Genomic DNA, 10142 nt, shown 5'->3' with positions numbered 1-10142 from the left:
AATGTATATGAACGGGTCCTTTCAGTTGGTATCAGAGCGGTGGTCGTAGCGAACCAGGTCTTGCATTAGTGTGTCTAACTAGTAGTTGTTAGGATGCATTAATGAGTCTGGACTTCGACCGTGTCTACATGTCAAAAGTTTTGCTTATCATTTCTAGTCGGAAATCATCTACTTATCATCCTTAGGAAATTACCAGCTTATCATTCATAAGTCTAGACACGTTTTACTGCATTTACTGCATTGATAGTGTATAGACGAATTCTTATCTTAGCATATCTGTTATTGCGAACTTTGACTGATATCTTTTCAAAGATTCTCCGTAATTTACGGGATTTTGGTATTATATATACATATGTAAATTATGTATTGAAAAGTACCAAATCTAACTCCTATAATCTATTCCATACCAAAAATTCATTTTCCCCATTATACAAGATGGATTCCACATCTAGTTCGATGAACCTGAAGCACTTACCGGTGAACCTATTTGAAACACCATTTTCTCTCTCATTTCTAGAGTATCTCATCACGATTATATACTATCTCATATTACAAATCTTGTTCATTCGCTCGCTCCAACCGCCAATCATCCCGATGTACTAGCAGAAGTTAACGAACTTCGCGCTCGCGTGACAGCTTTGGAGAACATGGTGCGAAGGTTGCAAACACCAGCAGCAGCACCAGCAGCCTAATCAGCACCACCATCAATAACATCAACAATACCATCATCACCACTAACAAACAACATCCGCATCACACGTCTCGACATCATAATCTGTCCCACAAACATCAACATCATACTCACCATAGATACCAAGGAGTACCAACAATAATGAACGATGAAGTATTGATCCATAACTTCATTGATGTTCTGCGAAGAATATGTGGTTTTAAAAAGTTTTAGAAATTTCTTATTCTAGCTCAAACCGAAAAGCAAATGAGATTAATATCATATTAACTCATTAAATTCATGATTTCATCTGAAGAAAATATATATGTATATATGTTTTCATAAAGATTGTAATTAAAAGTTCTTTTGTACAAAATATTAATGGTGAAATTTTTTTTTTAACGGGTAGGTAATACCCGAGGAATAATTAGATTTCATCTTAATAAGTTACATTGTATATTCGTCGAAGCTAATTCAACAGTCATTTACTATCCTACTTACAACCACCGATATACGTATCCGTTCACCGCAGAATAACCATTTTCATTCAATTTCATATTTGGATTTTGACTTCCCAGAATCCAACAAGTGGCACATGAAGAAAACATATGACAAAATAAAATCTGTTAGAAACAAACAAATTAACTATGAAAATGTTTGTTAAGAATCCACGCTAACTGTTCCAGCTAACTGTTCCTAGCTAACTGATTACATTTTATTTATCGCAGTTTATTTATTGCAATTTAATTATAGTACTTTTATTTATCGTCATTTAATTTCTGTAATTATTTTACGCACTTTAAATATCGGGACACGTATATAATGTTTTGACATATCATATCGACGCATCTATATATATTATTTGGAATCACCATAGACACTCTATATGCAGTAATGATCGAGTTCTCTATACATGGTTGAGGTTGATTCTACAATAATATATATAGTTTGAGTTGTGATCGAGTCTGAGACGTATAAGGGTCACGACACGTATTAATTAATTCGTATATTATATATTAAACTATATATGAATTATTGGACTGTTACTGTGGACTATCGACTGTGAACTAATGACATTGGACAATTAAAATGAATTAAAATATTGATTATAACATATGAAACTAAACATTTCTTCAAGATTGCCACTTGATTTCATCTTAAACCTCATTGTATCTCGACGATTACAATCAGCGTTCAAATCTATCGTGATTCTTAAAAACACCTCAATCGAGAGGATAAACCAACCGCACTTCATCTACGTAAGAAAAGATTGATGCATATAGTTATGCACCTGAAAAATCCTCGAAAACTGAGTAAACGTTTGACACATATCTGTTCTAGTTCCTTTGACATTGTTATTACCGAAGATCTTTTTGCAATCCCTTTCCAAAGTATCTAATTTTGTCACAGCTCCAGCAAGTCAACTCCGACTTTTCATCCGAAACAACTTTATTATAACCGCGATATATATGCGTACTCTTTATTGTTACTGGGGAACCTTTTATATTCCACAATATTACCATCAGCGATTAATCATTCTAAAAACACAATTCTCCTGAAAATACCTCGGTTTGATAACCGATGACCCAGATCAGTTAACTTTGAAAATGCTGACGAAGCAGCATGTTGTAGATGATCTTAATGGCCAAAAGTTTGATGATAAAGAAAGGAGTGTTAGGAACGCTCGATAGAAAATTTAGTACCGAAAAGCGGATTATGCGAAACTATGAAGAAAGCCGTGGACAAATCACAAAGAATAAGTTTGCCTTCAAAGAATCCAAATGATTCTGTGCCTGCTGAAATCGTTAGCAAACATCTTATTTCTCATTCTAAACCTTCACAGACAAATCTTCTTCATCATCCATTGATATTAGAAATTCTAAGATATTCTCGTATGTTCTATTATAAATATCCTCCATATTTCTGGTGATATTTTCACAAGTATTCTTATCTGAGATCATTTATCTCTCCGTAATATCTGCAACATAAAAGAAACTGTGTTAGTTTCTAAATTCTGAAACCTTCGAGTTTAAAATATGAATGTTTTGAAGTAGTGTTGGGAACTGAAGCATGGATTAGTATAATATAATGACACGTGATCAACGTCATTATATTACAGTAAGTCATGCTGAGTTTCTAATGAAGCATGATGATTCACAGTACCGTCATCATGTGCCATTTACACGACTCTTACATTCTATCTAATCTCTAAACATATCAAGAGAATATTTTTCTGGATGACTCGGTCTTCTCCAGGGTATTCTGGTAATTTAACAAATCAAAATCATTCTATTACCATTTTCTTCTTAGAGCATTAGCTATGTTCATTTTGAATTTCATATCTACGAATTCCGGACCATTACTCGCTTGACTCGAAGTCGGGAAGAGAAAACGAAAGCATGAAGCTCCGAAAAATAATGAAGAATATAAACTCCGATAATAACCCCGAAATTACAAACCGTGTATATCGATGCAGATAGCAATATAGAGACACGGTGTAGTGACCCGAACTTTTCCATGTTTATATATATTAATTGAGATTGATATTTACATGATTAAATGTTTCCAACATGTTAAGCAATCAAACTTGTTAAGACTTGATTAATTGAAATAGGTTTCATATAGACAATTGACCACCCAAGTTGACCGGTGATTCACGAATGTTAAAACTTGTAAAAACTATATGATGACATATATATGGTTATATATATAGTTAACATGATATTATGATAAGTAAACATATCATTAATTATATTAACAATGAACTACATATGTAAAAACAAGACTACTAACTTAATGATTTTGAAACGAGACATATATGTAACGATTATCGTTGTAACGACATTTAATGTATATATATCATATTAAGAGATATTCATACATGATAATATCATGATAATATAATAATTTAAAATATCATTTGATATTATAAACATTGGGTTAACAACATTTAACAAGATCGTTAACCTAAAGGTTTCAAAACAACACTTACATGTAACGACTAACGATGACTTAACGACTCAGTTAAAATGTATATACATGTAGTGTTTTAATATGTATTTATACACTTTTGAAGACTTCAATACACTTATCAAAATACTTCTACTTAACAAAAATGCTTACAATTACATCCTCGTTCAGTTTCATCAACAATTCTACTCGTATGCACCCGTATTCGTACTCGTACAATACACAGCTTTTAGATGTATGTACTATTGGTATATACACTCCAATGATCAGCTCTTAGCAGCCCATGTGAGTCACCGAACACATGTGGGAACCATCATTTGGCAACTAGCATGAAATATCTCATAAAATTACAAAAATATGAGTAATCATTCATGACTTATTTACATGAAAACAAAATTACATATCCTTTATATCTAATCCATACACCAACGACCAAAAACACCTACAAACACTTTCATTCTTCAATTTTCTTCATCTAATTGATCTCTCTCAAGTTCTATCTTCAAGTTCTATGTGTTCTTCATATATTTTACAAGTTCTAGTTACATAAAATCAAGAATACTTTCAAGTTTGCTAGCTCACTTCCAATCTTGTAAGGTGATCATCCAACCTCAAGAAATCTTTGTTTCTTACAGTAGGTTATCATTCTAATACAAGGTAATAATCATATTCAAACTTTGGTTCAATTTCTATAACTATAACAATCTTATTTCAAGTGATGATCTTACTTGAACTTATTTTCGTGTCATGATTCTGCTTCAAGAACTTCGAGCCATCCAAGGATCCGTTGAAGCTAGATCCATTTTTCTCTTTTCCAGTAGGTTTATCCAAGGAACTTAAGGTAGTAATGATGTTCATAACATCATTCGATTCATACATATAAAGCTATCTTATTCGAAGGTTTAAACTCGTAATCACTAGAACATAGTTTAGTTAATTCTAAACTTGTTCGCAAACAAAAGTTAATCCTTCTAACTTGACTTTTAAAATTAACTACACACATGTTCTATATCTATATGATATGCTAACTTAATGATTTAAAACCTGGAAACACGAAAAACACCGTAAAACCGGATTTACGCCGTCGTAGTAACACCGCGGGCTGTTTTGGGTTAGTTAATTAAAAACTATGATAAACTTTGATTTTAAAGTTGTTATTCTGAGAAAATGATTTTTATTATGAACATGAAACTATATCCAAAAATTATGATTAAACTCAAAGTGGAAGTATGTTTTCTAAAATGGTCATCTAGACGTCGTTCTTTCGACTGAAATGACTACCTTTACAAAAACGACTTGTAACTTATTTTTCCGACTATAAACCTATACTTTTCTGTATAGATTCATAAAATAGAGTTCAATATGAAACCATAGCAATTTGATTCACTCAAAACGGATTTAAAATGAAGAAGTTATGGGTAAAACAAGATTGGATAATTTTTCTCATTTTAGCTACGTGAAAATTGGTAACAAATCTATTCCAACCATAACTTAATCAACTTGTATTGTATATTATGTAATCTTGAGATACCATAGACACGTATACAATGTTTCGACCTATCATGTCGACACATCTATATATATTTCGGAACAACCATAGACACTCTATATGTGAATGTTGGAGTTAGCTATACAGGGTTGAGGTTGATTCCAAAATATATATAGTTTGAGTTGTGATCAATACTGAGATACGTATACACTGGGTCGTGGATTGATTCAAGATAATATTTATCGATTTATTTCTGTACATCTAACTGTGGACAACTAGTTGTAGGTTACTAACGAGGACAGCTGACTTAATAAACTTAAAACATCAAAATATATTAAAAGTGTTGTAAATATATTTTGAACATACTTTGATATATATGTATATATTGTTATAGGTTCGTGAATCAACCAGTGGCCAAGTCTTACTTCCCGATGAAGTAAAAATCTGTGAAAGTGAGTTATAGTCCCACTTTTAAAATCTAATATTTTGGGATGAGAATACATGCAGGTTTATAAATGATTTACAAAATAGACACAAGTACGTGAAACTACATTCTATGGTTGAATTATCGAAATCGAATATGCCCCTTTTTATTAAGTCTGGTAATCTAAGAATTAGGGAACAGACACCCTAATTGACGCGAATCCTAAAGATAGATCTATTGGGCCCAACAAGCCCCATCTAAAGTACCGGATGCTTTAGTACTTCGAAATTTATATCATATCCGAAGGGTGTCCCGGAATGATGGGGATATTCTTATATATGCATCTTGTTAATGTCGGTTACCAGGTGTTCACCATATGAATGATTTTTATCTCTATGTATGGGATGTGTATTGAAATATGAAATCTTGTGGTCTATTATTATGATTTGATATATATAGGTTAAACCTATAACTCACCAACATTTTTGTTGACGTTTTAAGCATGTTTATTCTCAGGTGATTATTAAGAGCTTCCGCTGTCGCATACTTAAATAAGGACGAGATTTGGAGTCCATGCTTGTATGATATTGTGTAAAAACTGCATTCAAGAAACTTATTTTGTTGTAACATATTTGTATTGTAAACCATTATGTAATGGTCGTGTGTAAACATGATATTTTAGATTATCATTATTTGATAATCTACGTAAAGCTTTTTAAACCTTTATTGATGAAATAAAGGTTATGGTTTGTTTTAAAATGAATGCAGTCTTTGAAAAACGTCTCATATAGAGGTCAAAACCTCGCAACGAAATCAATTAATATGGAACGTTTTTAATCAATAAGAACGGGACATTTCAGTTGGTATCCGAGCGTTGGTCTTAGAGAACCAGAAAATTTGCATTAGTGTGTCTTATCGAGTTTGTTAGGATGCATTAGTGATTCTGGACTTCGACCGTGTTTTCTTTAAAAATGATTGCTTAACATTTTTGTTGGAAACTATATATTTTTAACATATGAATATTATGTGATATATTAATCTCTTAACGTGTTTGATATTATGTGATAGATGTCTACCTCTAGAACAAGTCCCATTAACTCACCTAATAATAATGAAGAGTCAAATTAAAATTGGAATGATTCGTGGACTGATTCACAAGTTCCCGAAGAGGAACCGGAAGAAGAGTCGGAACCGGAAGAAGAATCGGAACCGGACGAAGAATCGGAACCGGAAGAAGAATCGGAACCGGTGGGGGAAATAATAAAACGGTTAAGTAAAAGAGAATCCTCAACCAACCGACCAAGGTTAATTATGGTCAATGGTGTTTCCGCCAAGGAAGCAAAATATTGGCAGGATTACCAATTCTCCGATGAATCGGATTCCGACGAGAATTCCAATGATGTTATAGAAATTACCCCGACTGAATTTAAAAAGGCAAAAGAAAATAATAAGGGAAAGGGCATAAAAATAGAGAAATCTAATTCCAACCCTGATGAACTTTATATGTATCGTCAACCCCGAAGTTCTTAAGTTGTAACAATGACCCGGGAACCTCTAAACCACCAGGTTTTTCTAAACCAATGTGGACAACGACGGCTCGTATTAGGGGAACATCATATATCCCTAGAAACTTGGCAAAACGAACCAAAACCGAAGAAGAAGAAACGAGCTAGTCGGAATAAGATAGTTGTATTCGTGTGGTGTAATATATGTAATATAGTGTTCTTATGCTTTATGATATATGTAAAAATTGCTTGTATTAATAAGTATTTTTTTATGAATCTAACTCTTGTCTATTTTACAGTTTAAAAACACAAAATGGATAGACAACCTAATATTTTAAGAGACCTACCTGGAGACATGATTGATGAAATCTTGTCTAGAGTCGGCCAGAATTCCTCGGCACAACTATTTAAGGCGAGATCAGTTTGTAAGACATTCGAAGAACGTTCCAAGAATGTCTTGGTTTATAAGAGACTTTCGTTTGAAAGATGGGGGATATCACATTGGGAAACCCATAAGTTATGATGTGTTTACTTTGACGCATATATTGCGGGGAACCCAAATGCTATTTTACGCAACGGGTTAAGAAATTATTTTGACTCAATATATCCGAATATTGGACTTCGTGATTTAGAAAAAAGCGGCCAACATGCAACATAAAGAAGCATGTTATGCTTACGGATTAGTAATGTTCGCTTCTCACCAAAGTGAGAACAAGAACATCGGGCTACAACTATTAAACAAAACGTTTCCACAAGTGACGGAGTCGGTAATTGGGGTAAGAAATGAGGTTTTTAGATTATTACGGGACTGTTGGACATTACGTAACCCTCGTCCCTTTGACGACGTTACAACACGATGTCTTATCAACGACCATAACGGTTATGTTGCACAAGACCAAGGATGGGAAGTAGTCCTAGTAAAACCAGAATGCATGACTTGTTTCTGGACGTATGAATTACGTGTCTTTATTGCCTTTGCTGAACGACTTGTGTACTAGCTAGAATTATCTTCACAACTATCTTGTATCAAAGTTATTGTGTGCTATATTTCATGCTTTATGTAAAATAAGCGGTATTGTAAGTTTGTAAAATATTGTATAAAAGTTTGAACGCGAAATATTATTATAATCAGTTTTTCATATAGAATTGTAGTAGTTGAATTGTATATTAGCTACTAAGTATGAACTTAACGGGTAGGTACTACCCGAATTTAAACTTATAAAACGCTAATATGAAGAAAAAGCTTTTATAAATGAGTTCATATTATGCTACGAAATACTATTAACTACTCTTAATATTCTGTATGATTAACTTGTTCCATTTGACTATTTTGAAGGAAATGGCACCGACTACTCGACACACCGTGAATATGAATGAAGAGGAATTCCGTACTTTTCTAGCTTCAAACATAGCCGCAGTACAGGCTGCGCTACATACCAACAATAACCTTGGATCTAGCAGTACAGGAAATCGTGTAGGATGCACCTACAAAGAATTCACTGCCTGCAAACCTTTAGAATTTGATGGAACCGAAGGACCGATCGGATTGAAACGGTGGACCGAGAAGGTCGAATCGGTGTTTGCCATAAGTAAGTGTACTGAAGAGGACAAAGTGAAGTACGCTACGCATACCTTCACAGGTTCTGCGTTAACATGGTGGAATACCTATCAAGAACAAGTGGGACAAGACGATGCTTACGCACTACCGTGGTCAGCATTCAAGCACTTGATGAACGAGAAGTACCGTCCCAGAACCGAGGTCAATAAGCTCAAGACAGAACTTAGAGGGTTACGAACCCAAGGATTTGATATTACCACGTACGAAAGACGATTCACAGAATTGTGCCTATTGTGTCCGGGAGCATTCGAAGATGAGGAAGAGAAGATCGACGCATTTGTGAAAGGATTACCGGAAAGAATCCAAGAAGATATAAGTTCACACGAGCCAGCCTCTATACAACAGGCATGTAGAATGGCTCACAAACTAGTGAACCAGATTGAAGTAAGAATTAAAGAACAGACTGCTGAAGAGGCCAATGTGAAGCAAGTTAAAAGAAAGTGGGAGGAAAACGGTGATAAGAATCACCAATACAACAACAACAGCAATTACAACAATAATCGCAACAATTATCCCAACAATCGCAACATCAATCGCAACTACAACAAACGGCCCAACAATAACAACAACAACAACAGCAACATCAACTACAACAATCATCCCAACAACAATAATAACCGCAACAATAACAACAATCAGAAGCAGCTATGCCAAAGGTGTGAAAAGTATCACTCGGGGTTCTGCACCAAATTTTGCAACAAGTGTAAAAGAAATGGTCATAGCGCGGCGAAGTGTGAGGTCTACGGACCAGGGGTTAATAGAACGAAAGGAACAAATGGTGTCGGAACGAGTAATGGCGGAGCAAGTAGTGTCGGAGCAAGTTATGCCAATGTAGTTTGTTATAAATGTGGAAAACCGGGCCACATTATTAGAAATTGCCCGAACCAGGAGAACACGAATGGACAAGGCCGCGGAAGAGTTTTCAATATTAATGCGGCAGAGGCACAGGAAGACCCGGAGCTTGTTACGGGTACGTTTCTTATTGACAATAAATCTGCTTACGTTTTATTTGATTCGGGTGCGGATAGAAGCTATATGAGTAGAGATTTTTGTGCTAAATTAAGTTGTCCATTGACGCCTTTGGATAGTAAATTTTTACTCGAATTAGCAAATGGTAAATTAATTTCAGCAGATAATATATGTCGGAATCGAGAAATTAAACTGGTTAGCGAAACATTTAAGATTGATTTGATACCAGTAGAGTTAGGGAGTTTTGATGTGATAATCGGTATGGACTGGTTGAAAGAAGTGAAAGCAGAGATCGTCTGTTACAAAAATGCAATTCGCATTATACGAGAAAAAGGAAAACCCTTAATGGTGTACGGAGAAAAGGGCAACACGAAGCTACATCTTATTAGTAATTTGAAGGCACAAAAACTAATAAGAAAAGGTTGCTATGCTGTTCTAGCACACGTCGAGAAAGTACAAACTGAAGAAAAGAGCATCAATGATGTTCCCATTGCAAA

The sequence above is a fragment of the Rutidosis leptorrhynchoides genome, chromosome 2 (assembly GCF_046630445.1).
Source record: "Rutidosis leptorrhynchoides isolate AG116_Rl617_1_P2 chromosome 2, CSIRO_AGI_Rlap_v1, whole genome shotgun sequence".
NCBI classification, from domain to species: domain Eukaryota; kingdom Viridiplantae; phylum Streptophyta; class Magnoliopsida; order Asterales; family Asteraceae; genus Rutidosis; species Rutidosis leptorrhynchoides.
Note: the sequence above shows the minus strand (reverse complement) of the source record.